Here is a 14,221-nt window from a genome sequence, read left to right on the forward strand (position 1 = left end):
TGCTTATCATAGCAAATGTCAGACTCGATAAAATGCATATGATTGTCTTGATCCAATTAAGGCTAATAAGTCTCACACAAAGCAGTGGTTTTCAAACTTGTTGTGCCCAAAGGCGTGTGCCTTTGGACAACAATGCTGTAAACCATAATCTCAGCTATATAGGTATGCAAATATGCAAAAAATAGCCTCTAACATCATCTTCATTGATTGATTGATTGAATACTTTGTTAACTGTTTAAAGTACAGAGGTAGTTATACAATAATGCTAAAAGGATAACACAAAAAGCCATGAGGGCTTTTTTCCATTGTGGTCCTGTGTATTCGATTTATCGCTTTGTAGAGGTTTATTTTTATTTGCTAATGTCAAATACAACGTTAAATGACTGAAGCCCTATTTCATACAGTACTTTCAAAGTTTTTCAAAAACAGCAAAAAGAACCGATCTAGAAGCTCACAACACTCACAGCTTGTAGATCTGCTATTTTTTGCTTCTTTTTTTTTTGGGGGGGGGGGGGGGGGGTGAAAACCTTTTCAAATTAAAAAAGGACATTTTTCTTTGCTGTTGAGCAGAAACCTTTATATTATCTCCATATTTTAAATGTTTGTGTTTTTTCATAAATGAATGCCCTACTTGATCATTCTACAGCGTCTCACAAAAGTTTCAAAAGTAGCAGATTCGCGTCGCGTTTTGAGCTTGTGGATCTGCTACTTTTGCTACTTTTGAATTTCAATCCTTAAAAGTAACAGTTTTGGACATAATGAGGTTCCCACCCGACAGCAACGATATAGCTGTTCCCTCATCTTGAATGAGGTAAACAACACTGACTACCAGCATTGCAACAGGCATCACAAGGGGCTGCACTTGCTCCACTCCGGTCCTGCTGTGTGGGGTTCCCATATCCGGGGCCAGGCTTGGGGCCCCCTCAGAGGTGTCAGCCCGTTTATGTGTGTTTACTCACAGCATGAGGATGGCCCTTTGGTGGGGGTCAGCCACGGTTTCCTGGGCGGACGTCCGAGGAGGAGGCAGGCATTTTTTTCCCCCCTGCTTTTTTTCTTCCAAGAAGTGGGTGCGTAGAAAGGAAAGAGAGAGGCATGGGGAGGTAGAGAGAGAGAGTGAGACAGACAGACAGAGAGCAGTGAAGAGGGAGAGAGAAAGGCAGAAAAAGATACATTCATTCACAAACCAGAAGCAGAATCCATTTTGTTTTGGTTTACAGGTGTAAAGAACTGGGTGAAATTTGTTTATATGTCAGCTCCGTCATTTTCAGATGAGAAGGGGGGGGGGGGGGGGTCAGAGAGGGTGAGGAAAAAGGAGAAAAACATAGCAAAGAAACAGGTCAAAGAAAAATCTAAGATATGTACATATACACAGATACACATACAAAGTTGCAGGTAACTGAGGTTAGACATAAGCAGAACCTGATTATGTCTACAGTATTTGGTCTAGTCTGAACTGCGACTGAAATTCCTTTTTAATTGACAACAACTGTGTTGTGACATCACATAACCGAACCGGACTGAATTGAACAGAATTGAGCTGAAATGTATTTGATTTGATTTATCCCGGTATCAACATTGTGTCATATTTAAACTCATAGGACACACGTGAAAGAATACGTACAGACATCAAGATAGATGTGCGTGCATGCCTCTGATTGTGATTGTGTTTTTGGATTGGCGTTTTAGGGAAACAGTGTCTCAGAGGTCGGCTCAGAGACAACAATGCTGTGATATCTAGGAATACAAGAACGCTCGCCCTAAAACAGGCTCACCCCAGGCCAAATCCGACGACCAGGTATTCCTAAATGTAACCTCAATGAAACTATGCCTGAATCTAACCTCATTCCTAAACGTAACCTCAGTAAAACTATGCCTAAGACTAACCTTATTCCTAAACGTAACCTCAGTAAAACTCTGCCTAAGACTAACCTTATTCCTAAAGGTAACCTCAGTAAAACTATAGGCCTAAAACTAAACTTATTCCTAACCTTAACCTCAGTAAAACGAATGCAAGAGTACAAGAACCGCTGGTGGCGAGCGGTCCGCGAAAAAAAATGGGGGCGAGTCTTCTGGTTACCAAACTATGGCTGGGCAGTGTACAGTGTATGGGCAAGGTGAGGGATAAAATGGTCTATCACACGCTTTATGGTTCTATTTTTCTGGACATTGACAGTGAGAAAAACATTTTTTACGTGTAAAGTATATGCTGATCCTTGAGCAGCTTTCTCCCTACTACTTTACGTAGAACTCCTAAGACAAAAACATACTTTTTTAGGCCCATATTTGCTTTAATAACTATCTCGCCTGCGTGCCTCAGGGTCCCCCAGAGCTATGCCAGCAGGAGCATCCTAACCCAAGTTGGACAGGTCAAAGGGTAGAGGCCAGACATAGAGCGATCCACTTGTTTTCCAGGTTGGGGTCTGGGTGAGTGGGCGTCGGGCACATGGTTAACAACCCAGTACCGTAAAAAATAAACAGATCCTTGTTACAGAAACAGCAATAGAGGAAATGTATATTGCCGTATGGGGCTTCCAGATGAATCAAAAGATATGAATGGCAGTAGTGAAAGATGGAAGGAAGCAACTCGCTTCCAAGAAAGTTTGGTTTCTGGAATGTCTGAATCATGTGGGAAACTGGTCCAAATAATAATATCTGAAATGACACACTACAACCTGCACATGGCATCAGTGAGAGCAGATCAGTGCTGGCCATGAGCAATTTGGTGCCCTAGGCAGGATTTTACCTGTCGCATCCACTAATGTTTGTAAACAAGAAACCTGTCTATGCTGCGACAATGAGTGAAAAAACGAGAAGGTAGAACACAGTAAAAATCCTAAAAGTTAATTTAACTCTGATTCTGCCACACTGTTGAAACTGAACGCAGAGCCGTCTGGATACACATGGCTGGGCGAAACCAAAAACGTATACGAAAGAGAGGGGTGCATTGATGGGGCGCACATAATTCGTTTTTCAAATTCTTAAAATGTACAAATTCGACAGTTCATTATACTGCCTGGGGTTGACGTCGTTAAGGGCATGCGGTCGCAACGGGTTCCTAACGCCAAATCAAATGGGTTCAGATCTGAGGCAAGTGTCCTGAGGAGGCGCGTCTGAAGCCTGGCCGGGTCTCCGGATGTAAAAAACAGATGATGTGTTCTATAAATAAAATACACAATATATATGTTTTCAATTCTTTTTTTTCTTTCTTTTTTAAACAAATCTAGGCTTGGTGGGTGGAAAAATTATGGAAACCTTTTTGAATTATTATTTGGGGCAGGCCGGGGCGGAAGGGGTTTACGACCACAGTATATTCATTTAAACATTAACACATTGTAAACAATAATGAAATAAATAAATCTTAAGGCCATGGGGTCATCAAAATCAGTAGGGTTCATCCTCTGGGGAGCATGAAGGTGTACAGCCAATTTCATTTAAATCCAAGACTAACCAACCAACCGAACGACTGATATCACCAGAGAGAGAGAAAGAGAGAGAGAGAGAGAGAGAGAGAGATGAATTGAGAAAGAGTAGCTTATTGGGTGATGAGGAGACCATGAGATACAGGCAGAGAGACAAACCCTGAGGAAATGAGAGAAAGGGGCAGGGGCAGGTGCCGGGGGGGGGGGGGGGACGAGTGTGATTTATACCTATAGTTGCATGCAGGTGCCGCACACCTGAAACGCACTGTGAGTTTGTAGATCTGGTATTTTTCGGCGTGCGACACTGGCATGCAAACAAATCAGGTATTATTAGACGAAGAGCTCCATTACAGTGGAGGGACGGATGGTAGACGGATAGAGGCGGAGAAGAGCAGCCTGGAAAAGAATAAAATAACACGTGCGCGGGTCAGTGCACTTCTTGGCACAGAAAGTGGTTCGGAAGGATTCTCTTCTCCTTCATCTCCGACCCTCCGCCCCCCTCCTCTATCTACCTCTTTGTGATCCCTCTCTCTGGCAGTTTTCCCGTCACATGGTGCGAACGAACCCACCCCCCCCACCCCCCCCCGTCACTCTTTCTTTCTGTACTCCTCTCTCTCTCTTCCTTTTCTCTCTCTCTCTCTCTCTCTCTGTCTTTCTTGTCTTCCGTTCCAGGTTGCTCTCTCTGTCACACCCTTAAGCGATTGTGTTTCTTCTCTCTTTTTCTTTTCTTTTTTTTTTTGGGACCGCCGGAAAGGGGATGTCTCTTGCAAGTGTGCACAAAAACACCCCAAACCCTGCACACATGCACAGTACTACACACACGCGCACGCACGCACGCACGCACGCACGCACGCACGCACGCACGCACGCACGCACGCACGCACGCACACACACACACACACACACACACACACACACACACACACACACACACACACACACACACACACACACACACACACACACACACACACACACACACACACACACACACACACACACACACACACACACACACACACACACACACACACACACACACACACCAACCTGACCATGATTCTTCCTGAGGAGTGGTAGCATGTATAAAGAGAGGAGAACAAGGCAAGGCCTGTTAGTCTGGAGGATCCGCCCATTCAAAAACACATGGACGGATAGAATACACATGCATGCATCTTATGCACATACACGTGCACACAAACACACATTCTCCCATGCAATAAACATACTTGCACTCAGATCTATGTGTGTGTACACAATACTGTACAGTCTATATTCTTTACAGCGCAGACATGCACTTAGACCAGGGGTCTGTCTTCAACAGGGGGTCCGGGACCCCTAGGGGGTCCTAAGGGATACTGCAGGGGGGCCGCTCAACTAGAGTACTAATTCCCAAATACAGTAAATGCATTTGCTATCAGTGGTGGAAAAAGTACTCTGAAATTTTACTTAAGTAAAAGTATCAATACGGCAATGTCGAAATACTAGAAGTAAAAGTCAGAAATTCTAAATTTACTTGAGTAAAAGTACAAATGTATTGGTATCAAAATGTACTTAAAGTACCAAAAGTAGGAAGTACTCATTATGCAGAATGTCCCATTTCATGATTGTATACCTTAAAATTGGACTTAAGTACAGCACTTGACTAAATGTACTTAGTTACTGTACACCACTGTATGCTATATGGCGTGCTGCGGTGCATTATTGTAACTGTAACTTGTTTCTTGCATTGTATGAAATTACATTCACAGTTCTACAGTAGTGCAGCACCCATCACAAAGGACAGCACAGATCCTTTCTTCTTGTCAGCAGAACAAACTGAAAGACACACAGCATTACAGCACAACCTTTGGACACTGATGTTGATCTCTACTGCCATCTATTGGGCGTCACTCACACCTGAGACCAGTTCCAGTGCCACCAACACAGTGATAGTGATAGGCAGTCAAGTTTGTAGGCCTAGGCTGTTTCAGAAATTATTTTGACCCTGTTTGTCAGGCAACCTCGTCTCAGTGCCAAATCATGACATTTAAAGGTTTGAAGTGATATGTTTTTATTAAAATAAGTGTTAAATAGCTCTATATTACGATTTAAGATTATTGCTATATACAGTGTCTGTTCTATAACAGGAGTCATCTCCCCAGCTCTTTAGTAAACAGAAAATATACATTCTCAGGTTGGGACTCCAATTCCAAAATAATCCAGGACACAGGCTAAACAAGTGAAATAAATTGGAGATGATGAAACCAAAAATTGGCAGACATAAAACATTTAAGCTGATAAATGGGTACACTCTCCTGACTCCTGATATAGAGCTCTAACTTTTTAAACAAAAAACAAACTAAATTTCATTTAGCCTACACTAGATTTAATTATTGATGCTGTTGTAGAAAGGCAAATGTCTTAAAATAAATAGAGATCCGTGTTCTGCTTTATTCTGTATTTTCTAGTGTGAAAAGGGAAAAGGGCTCCAGAAATGGAATGTTTTATTCAACTGGCCTGCATCAAAGCTCAACAATAAATTAACGTAATAATAATTTATGCCAATAGATGGTGCTTGATGTGGCAAAGCCCCTTGATCTAAGTTGACAATGACAATGATGTCTAGCAAAACAAGACTAGTCAATAACCCTATGGCTTCCCTGTGCAATTAAATGAATTAATTAGCAGTTATCTGGCTAACTGGCTTGATTCCTGCTACATATAAATAGCCTGCTTTGAAAAAATGTCAATTGAAAGCATTCCTACAATCTTACTATATAGGGAGAATTGCCTTCCTTCATCTTTTTACATTGGGCTTCACACTAATATGAATTTATTTTTGAACAATGCCTCCATATCAATGATGTGCTAACATGAGCTTTGTGTGCTAATGTTGATAAAGCCACCTCAGGGCTTGGCCTCATGGTTCACTGTAGGCTGATCTGAGCTTTGTGGTTTGCTGTGATTGGCCTAATTTTGTGGGGACAGAGATAGAAAGAAAGACAGACAGACAGAGGCTGCACCACCTGATACCTAGAATATCAACCCATAGATTGAGCTCCAAATCAGCACTTAAATCATTCCATACACTTGGGCCAGTTGGGCCCAATAGACCCAACTAGTTGGATCTATTTGGGTGTTATCAGCCTTTTCTTTTGGTGATTCAATGTTAACGTATGTGCGGCCCGTTATCAGCCATTCCTTTGGGTGATTCGTCACATTGAAATACAGCACGAAACCCCATTACAGCACCTGCCTCGGCAGCGTGCCCTGCTAACCATTAGACTTTCAGCACCAACCTCCTGGGATTGAATCACGACAGAGGCGCGCCGTCAGAACTGGACTTGAGCCACGAGAGGCACCGCCGAGCGAGTCGCCGAGCGTTGCGAAGTCCGAAGAATCGTAAATCATATTTTGGGGTGAGCGTTCGTCCTAACTGCCAATCAAAGTGACTACTGGCCAATCAAAGCGCCAGTGATTGGCCAGATTTCACAGCGCGTCTTTTCCGGCCAATCACAACGCGTCTTTTCTGGGACTTTGACAGGTCACGTGACAGCACATGCCTTAACATGGAATAACCGTAAGAAAAGGCTGATAAGACCCAAATAGACCCAACTAGATGGGTAGATGGACACAACTGACCCAAATGTATGGGATGTTTTGTGCTGATTTGGAGCCCAATCTATTGGCTGATAACATGAAGATCGTCTGGACAGACAGAGATACAGACAAACTTTGTTCTACATGGCTTGGCCCTTTGGCGCAATGTCGTAAAAAGTAGTGGACTGTGTATTCATAAAACAACTGATATTATTTTTATCTCATACCTTCATTGCGTACTCTATTGACCTATTACAGACTTTAATAAATGGCAACAAATTATTTTGTTATTCTCAAGTATCATTATTTGAATAGCTTACTTGAACTGTAAGCAAAGTGTCCCGGAATAATGTATGCTGCTATAACTTCACCATCACCGCATTTCACCCCTATTGTTCATAATGATACATTTTGTAGGGAACAATATACATGAACACATACACATGTACCTCCCTACATAAACACACATATATAGGCTACATATATTTTGAATACGTACCATAATGGCCATAATAAGACCGTTACAGTACATCACACCTGAATCAGCATTTATGTACAGTAGTGCCTATAGCCCATTCAACATGAACACTTCAGAAATACACTTATACTTTATTAGGTTGTCAGCGACTGATCGAAAGCTGGATCCTGCGACCTCTTTACAGTAAGGCAAAGTCCTGTCTTTGTCGGCTGCCATGCCACCTAAAGCCTTGTAACTTATTTTACATGAAGTATTCATTTGTTTATTTAGCGTACATCTTCCCGGCATTCAGTCCTGACAATGATACTACCAAAGATCATAAAGTAGTGGTAGTTTGTGGATCAGGTTCGGGTGGTTGATTAACTCATATTTTTGCGTGTTGGGTGTAGGGGTGGGATCCTGAACCGGAGGAATCGGAGGAGCCCGATCCAACATTGAGGAACCGGAATCGGTTCCATCACATTTGGAACAGTTTCCGGAACCGGTTTATTGTCAGTGGGCAGTGGTTCTCAAACTTTTTAATTTCAAGGACCACCATAACATAACTGAGAGTGTACAAATGGTGTGTACAAATGGAACACACCACTTCTCACCATAACTCTGAGAGTGTACAAATGGGTCCATTTGGTTCCATTTGTTCACGCTCAGAGTTACAGACCTGTAAGGGTCCATTTGGAACCCCCTCAAGTAACCCAGAGGGTCCCTGGACCTCACTACAATTATATGTATGCAATACCGTGTATGATTGAATTCGTCTTTTTCCAAAAATTTGAATGAAAGTCAAAATCGAATATATTTGTTTTTATATAAATGGAACCGTTAAGGAATCAGGCCGTTAAGAGGGAATCGTGGAGGAAACGGAATCGATATAATCCTAACAGATCCCAACCCTAGTTGGATTGGCTCTCATACGTGGGTGGGTAAGAGTATTACAAAAAAACCTGACCCACGCATCACTACTGTTTACCATAATGCTCATCTGTGTACAGTCTGCCAGGGCTTTCATAATATGGCTCAAAGGTCTGGGGGAAGTCCAAAAATATACCGGATAAACCTAGGCCAAAACTAGTACTCTGCCCCTGCAGATATCCAAAATATGTTCATGGACCCTGAAGATATCCATCGTCAAACATATTGCCCTCCTCCCCATATAAATATACTTCAATCTTCCAAACCCAACCTAAATAATGTGGAGGAGGTCCACATTAGAAACAGAATTAAATCATTTATATTTTATTAGAAACATGTTTGGCAAACCCTGGAAATTTGACCCACTTCTAATCAAATGTGACCAGGCTGTTCTTGTTGAATAGTACAAGCCTCATGCTCAACCCCCATGACTATAGGGAGAACCCCACATGCTTATGAGGAGATACCTCAGCTGTAAATAATTTCAAAATCGGTTATTGGCCAGATAAATGTTTTGTTTTTCAAAGGATTTTAGTGCATCTTCCTCAAACATGTACATGTCCCAAGAACAAGAACAAGAACACCTTTAGCTCTCCCTCGACACAGTAAGAGGGGATTTTACCCATGGACCTTGGGGTTAGACCAAAAGAATGATGAGAGCGAGGCTTGATTGAATGTGGGTTCATTTGGAGGGGATATTTAATTTGAAAAGACGTGGGAGACCATCCTCCAGATATTAAAAAAGATATGATAACTTTTTGTCTTGTCTATGTCCATGAGGAAAGCAGATGGTCACAGCTGTGAATGGTCAATAACCATCGCAACGGTGAAATGAAACTGGTCATTGGTCCCACGTGGAGAAGCCACACACACACACACACACACACACACACACACACACACACACACACACACACACCACAAAGACACACATAGTCCGTCTTCCTGCAGTTAGTTTCTCCTAATAACTTGCGTCACGGACTCCTTCAAATAGCTCATCTAATTTCCATCTGCACGAGGTCTGGCCAACCTCACACAATGAACATCTGATCTGCTCTTTACATCTCTACACATGATGCCCCTTGCCGCTGCAAAGGTCCATTTTGGGTTGCGTTGTTTATTAGTAAATGTTCTGTTTTTTCCCCTTCCTTTCTTTTGTTCCATTTTCAGACATTTTCAAAACATTAAAAAAATAGCGCGTCACATCACAACGCATAGTGAACAAGTTACAAGTAAAAGTACAGAATAAAAAATGTACTTGAGTAAAAGTATAAGAATTGTTATCAAAATGTACTGAAAGTAGGCTACCAAAAGTAGAAGTACTAATTATGCGAATGTCTCATTTCACAAGTTTTCAAATGTGTAAAAACCTTTTGAAAATAGCCAATCTACAAGCTCACAATGTGTCGCATCGCGACATACTGTGAGCTTGTAGATCGGCTATTTTCAAATGGACGAAATGTATCTAGGTGGTTAATTTATGTTTTGTAATAATACTAGATACAAAGTAACTAGTAACTAAAAGTAAAAAGTACAATATTTGCCTCTGAGATGTAGTGGAGTACAAGTAAAAGTACAGAAAATTGAACATACTCAAGCAAAATAAAAAAATACCCCAAAATTGTACTTAAGTAAAGTACCTGAGTAAATGTACTTCGCTACTTTCCACCACTGTTCTCAAGCTGCTAATGCCACAAGAGCCTGGAATGAGTGTATCATTATTGTTGTGTGACGTTTCATTACCTTGCCTTCAAGTGAATACGGGCTGGAGGAGGTGCATGCTTGGATCCTGTGAGAGATCCAAGCCACAGTGAGGCAACATGACCAGTGGTAGTATAGCGGTGGCCTTTGAGAAACTCCTCATTCCTGTCTATTAGATTTCACTGCAGCTAAATGGCATCAGTTTAGACGTTACTTTCTGCAGCTCTCAATGCACGTTATTATAGCCTAATTGGCTTGGCGAGAGAGCCCACGAGCCCTTGATTGTATGTGCTGTGTGTGCCCTATGTGCATGTTTACCTGTATTACATATACATTTGCCTGTCTGTGTTTGCTTTCTGTCTGTCTGTCTGTCTGTCTGTGTGTGTGTGTGTGTGTGTGTGTGTGTGTGTGTGTGTGTGTGTGTGTGTGTGTGTGTGTGTGTGTGTGTGTGTGTGTGTGTGTGTGTGTGTGTGTGTGTGGTGCGTGCGTGCGTGCGTGCGTGCGTGCGTGCGTGCGTGCGTGCGTGCGTGCGTGCGTGTGTGTGTGTGCGCGTGCGTGCGCGTCTCTGTGTTTGTCTGCCTTGTTTACGTATGCCTTTTTTTAAAACTATTAAATAAGAAAATGAATAAATAAGAACATAAGAACAAATATAAAAAAGAACAAGAACAAATAATTACATAAGAACAAAGAATTGAAGGGAGGGCGGTACAGCATTATGTCCTCTCTATGGCCCATGGCAACCACTGTAGAAGTTTCACAGGGACATCAGGTCATGACTGAAGTTCAAACATTTTGCTTTGCCAAATGTGACAAAGACCTGTCTACCACAGGGTCACTGTGCAGGACGGTGTCCCACATAATGTGCAGTACACACATGCTATATACAGTAGCAAAAATATGTATTTAACCACTTAACCCATTAAGACCTGAGGCCGATTCTACAAATGCATTCTAAATCAGTAGTTCTCACACTTTCATGATTTTTCAAAAGGAGCAGATATACAAGCTTGTAGCTTGGCACGAAGTGACGTGCTGTGAGCTTGTAAATCAGCTTGTTAATCTGCTATTTTTTGAATAGCCAACGCAAAAATCTAAAATGACACAGATGCTTTCACGGTTTTAATGGGTTAACCACTTACACCATTTATTCTTAGTGAAACGGATCTGCTCGCATTTTTCTGGCAAAATTTGTGAAAAAAATATGTCTAGGGGCCAAATATAAATGGTATATTTTCACTGTTTTCAAATATTTTTCACCCTTACTGGTACATTTTTACACTCTCAGATTTAAATTAACACTGTATGTCCATGGTTACTTCCTAACTATGTACATGTAACTTAATTACTTTATATTAATCCCTGAGTCATTCACAGTCATATCATTTTAGCTACCATCCCTGGGTCATTCACATCCTGCTCAGGTCATTCCGATAAATGTTGCCGAGTACACAGCCTTGGCAATACATGACCAATGTAAACACCAGTCAACCATTAAGTAACCCTGACCTGCACAAATAGCGCATGTTATCCTTGTACACAGACGCAGAGACGCACATACTGTACACACACATGCACACGCTCACGCACACACACTGACACAATCTGTGGATCCTCACACACACAAACGCTCGCACACATGCACGCATGCATGTACTGTATGCGCACACACTGACACACATTATCTGTGCATCCTCACACACACAAACGTGTGCGCGCATGCACGCACACACACACACACGCGAGCACACACTTAATTTGATCGACAATACTACAGTACATGCCAAGTCTAACGTGTAGACACAAGCTCACATTAACATGCACACACGAACACGCACCAACTCAATCTCCCTGAACACTCCCTGAGTAAGAACAGACAGTCCATGTCATGTGTATGTCTGTTGTAACCATTCTCAAGTTCATTGAATAAGCATGTACTGTGTGTGTGTGTGTGTGTGTGTGTGTGTGTGTGTGTGTGTGTGTGTGTGTGTGTGTGTGTGTGTGTGTGTGTGTGTGTGTGTGTGTGTGTGTGTGTGTGTGTGTGTGTGTGTGTGTGTGTGTAGTCATGTGGCTCTTTTCACATGTATTCTCAGCAGTAAGGTGACAGTCTGTTGATCACTTACATAATCCCCTGTGTTTTTTTTTTTACATGTACTGTACAGTATTCTGTGAACCAGACATGGCTCTATAGCAGTATTTGCAGCTAGCCACATAAACCCTCTATTCCAGTGGTTCCCAAATCTTTTAGCTTGTGACCCAAAATAGAAATTAGACGTTTGCACGGGAAACTAGTGAAAATAGATGGAAATTATTTTAAAAAAGAATATTTTATTTATGAAATACTTTTGAAAAATGTTTTAAATTGATGAAAAGTTTGGTTTTGTTAAAACTTTTTTTAATCTTTTGAAACATATATTAAATGTAGGAAACGGAGAAACAAAGGGGACATTTTCTTGCAACACATAAATATTGGTCCACAACCCAAACATGTTTTTTTTTCTGTCTGCACCATATCTCTTCGTCACACTTTTTGGTGAATGTTCCCCTAATAGGGATGCTGGGGTTCAAGTGGTTAATTTGCTGTATTGCGTGTAGTTTCCTGTGAATATCAGCATGCCTTTCAACTGTGCTGGTAATTGCCACCACTCTAGTAACCCCCTAACCATGTCAAAACAAAAACAGAATCCTTGGCAAATATTTGGCCCGGGTCTTATGTAATCAATGCATGCTATCGTGTGTGTGTGTGTGTGTGTGTGTGTGTGTGTGTGTGTGTGTGTTTGTGTGTGTGTGTGTGTGTGTGTGTGTGTGTGTGTGTGTGTGTGTGTGTGTGTGTGTGTGTGTGTGTGTGTGTGTGTGTGTGTGTGTGTGTGTGTGTGTGTGTGTGTGTGTGTGTGTGTGTGTGTGTGTGTGTGTGAAAGTGTGCATTAATTCACTTCAAACAAACGTCAAGCTCTTTCAACAACTTCACGGCATTGAACCTTTCTGAACCTCATCTGAATTCCACATGTGACATTTCAGCGTTATCATCTTTTATTTCTGTTATCTCCTCTAAGCTTCGTTAACAGTACTGCATCTTTGGCTCGGTTTTCCTTTATCGAGATAAGACATCTGCAGCTTATGTAATGCCACAATTAAATAGAAAATGTCTGAATGAAAGCATTTGGAACATTTTTAACTTTTTTAAAACCTTTTTTAAAACCTTTTGAAAATGTGTGAAATGTATTTTCACTAGGCCACCAATGCCCGTTGGGAATGATGCCCGTTGGAACGATACCCACTGGGAACGCCCTTCTGTTATGCTATGCCCATTGTACCCGTCTGTCTGTCCCTTTTATGCCCATACATGGAATTCTGTTTCAGCCGTGGCCAAATATGGAGTCCAGGCCAGACTATGATGTCAGTATTAGTATTATGTCACTCGGGTCTCGAAATGTGTGAGGGACACACTCACTCACTCACTCACACACACAGTGATTTCGTGGATGTATTGAAATAATTTATTTATTTATTTTTTTGTTGCCTATAATGACATCCCGAAAATAGATATTTAGAGTATATAATTAGAATAGAGTATTCTTTTGGCATCAATTTAAAAGCAAACAATGCACCTTAAAAGCGCTAATCTTGGATCAAGTCACAAAAAAGCAGAAGCTTGTTTCCATTGTACAAAATAGGGACACTAGGTTGAAAGTGGTCAACTGACAGTGTTTAATTTGGTCCTTGGACCCTGTGCAATTACTGTACATACTTTAACACCATTGAAATTGTCCTGTGGGTCAGGAGGAGGTGTCTGTCTGGTGAATTCTGTTGTCAAATGTAATGTACTGTCAGGCTAACAACGGCCATCACACTCAGACACAGTATTTAGCACAGCAGTAAACCCATTGGCCATGATGACATAATTACAAGATGGTCTGTCATAATGTCATTATGTCATTTTATGCAACTTGTGTTTTACTGCTAATGTAGCAGAGGTAGCTGTGGTACATCGACCAGTTTACTGGCATCATTTGAACGAGGAACATGTTTGACTGAGGATCCTTATGGCCGTGGGGTTATTGGTTATAACTAGTTGTTCCCTCTTGTGCTCCATTCCTTATTTATATGACAGCTGTGACACTATACGGCACATAGC

This window comes from Gymnoscopelus microlampas (genome assembly GCF_963454915.1).
Source record: "Gymnoscopelus microlampas genome assembly, chromosome: 19".
Classification (NCBI taxonomy): domain Eukaryota; kingdom Metazoa; phylum Chordata; class Actinopteri; order Myctophiformes; family Myctophidae; genus Gymnoscopelus; species Gymnoscopelus microlampas.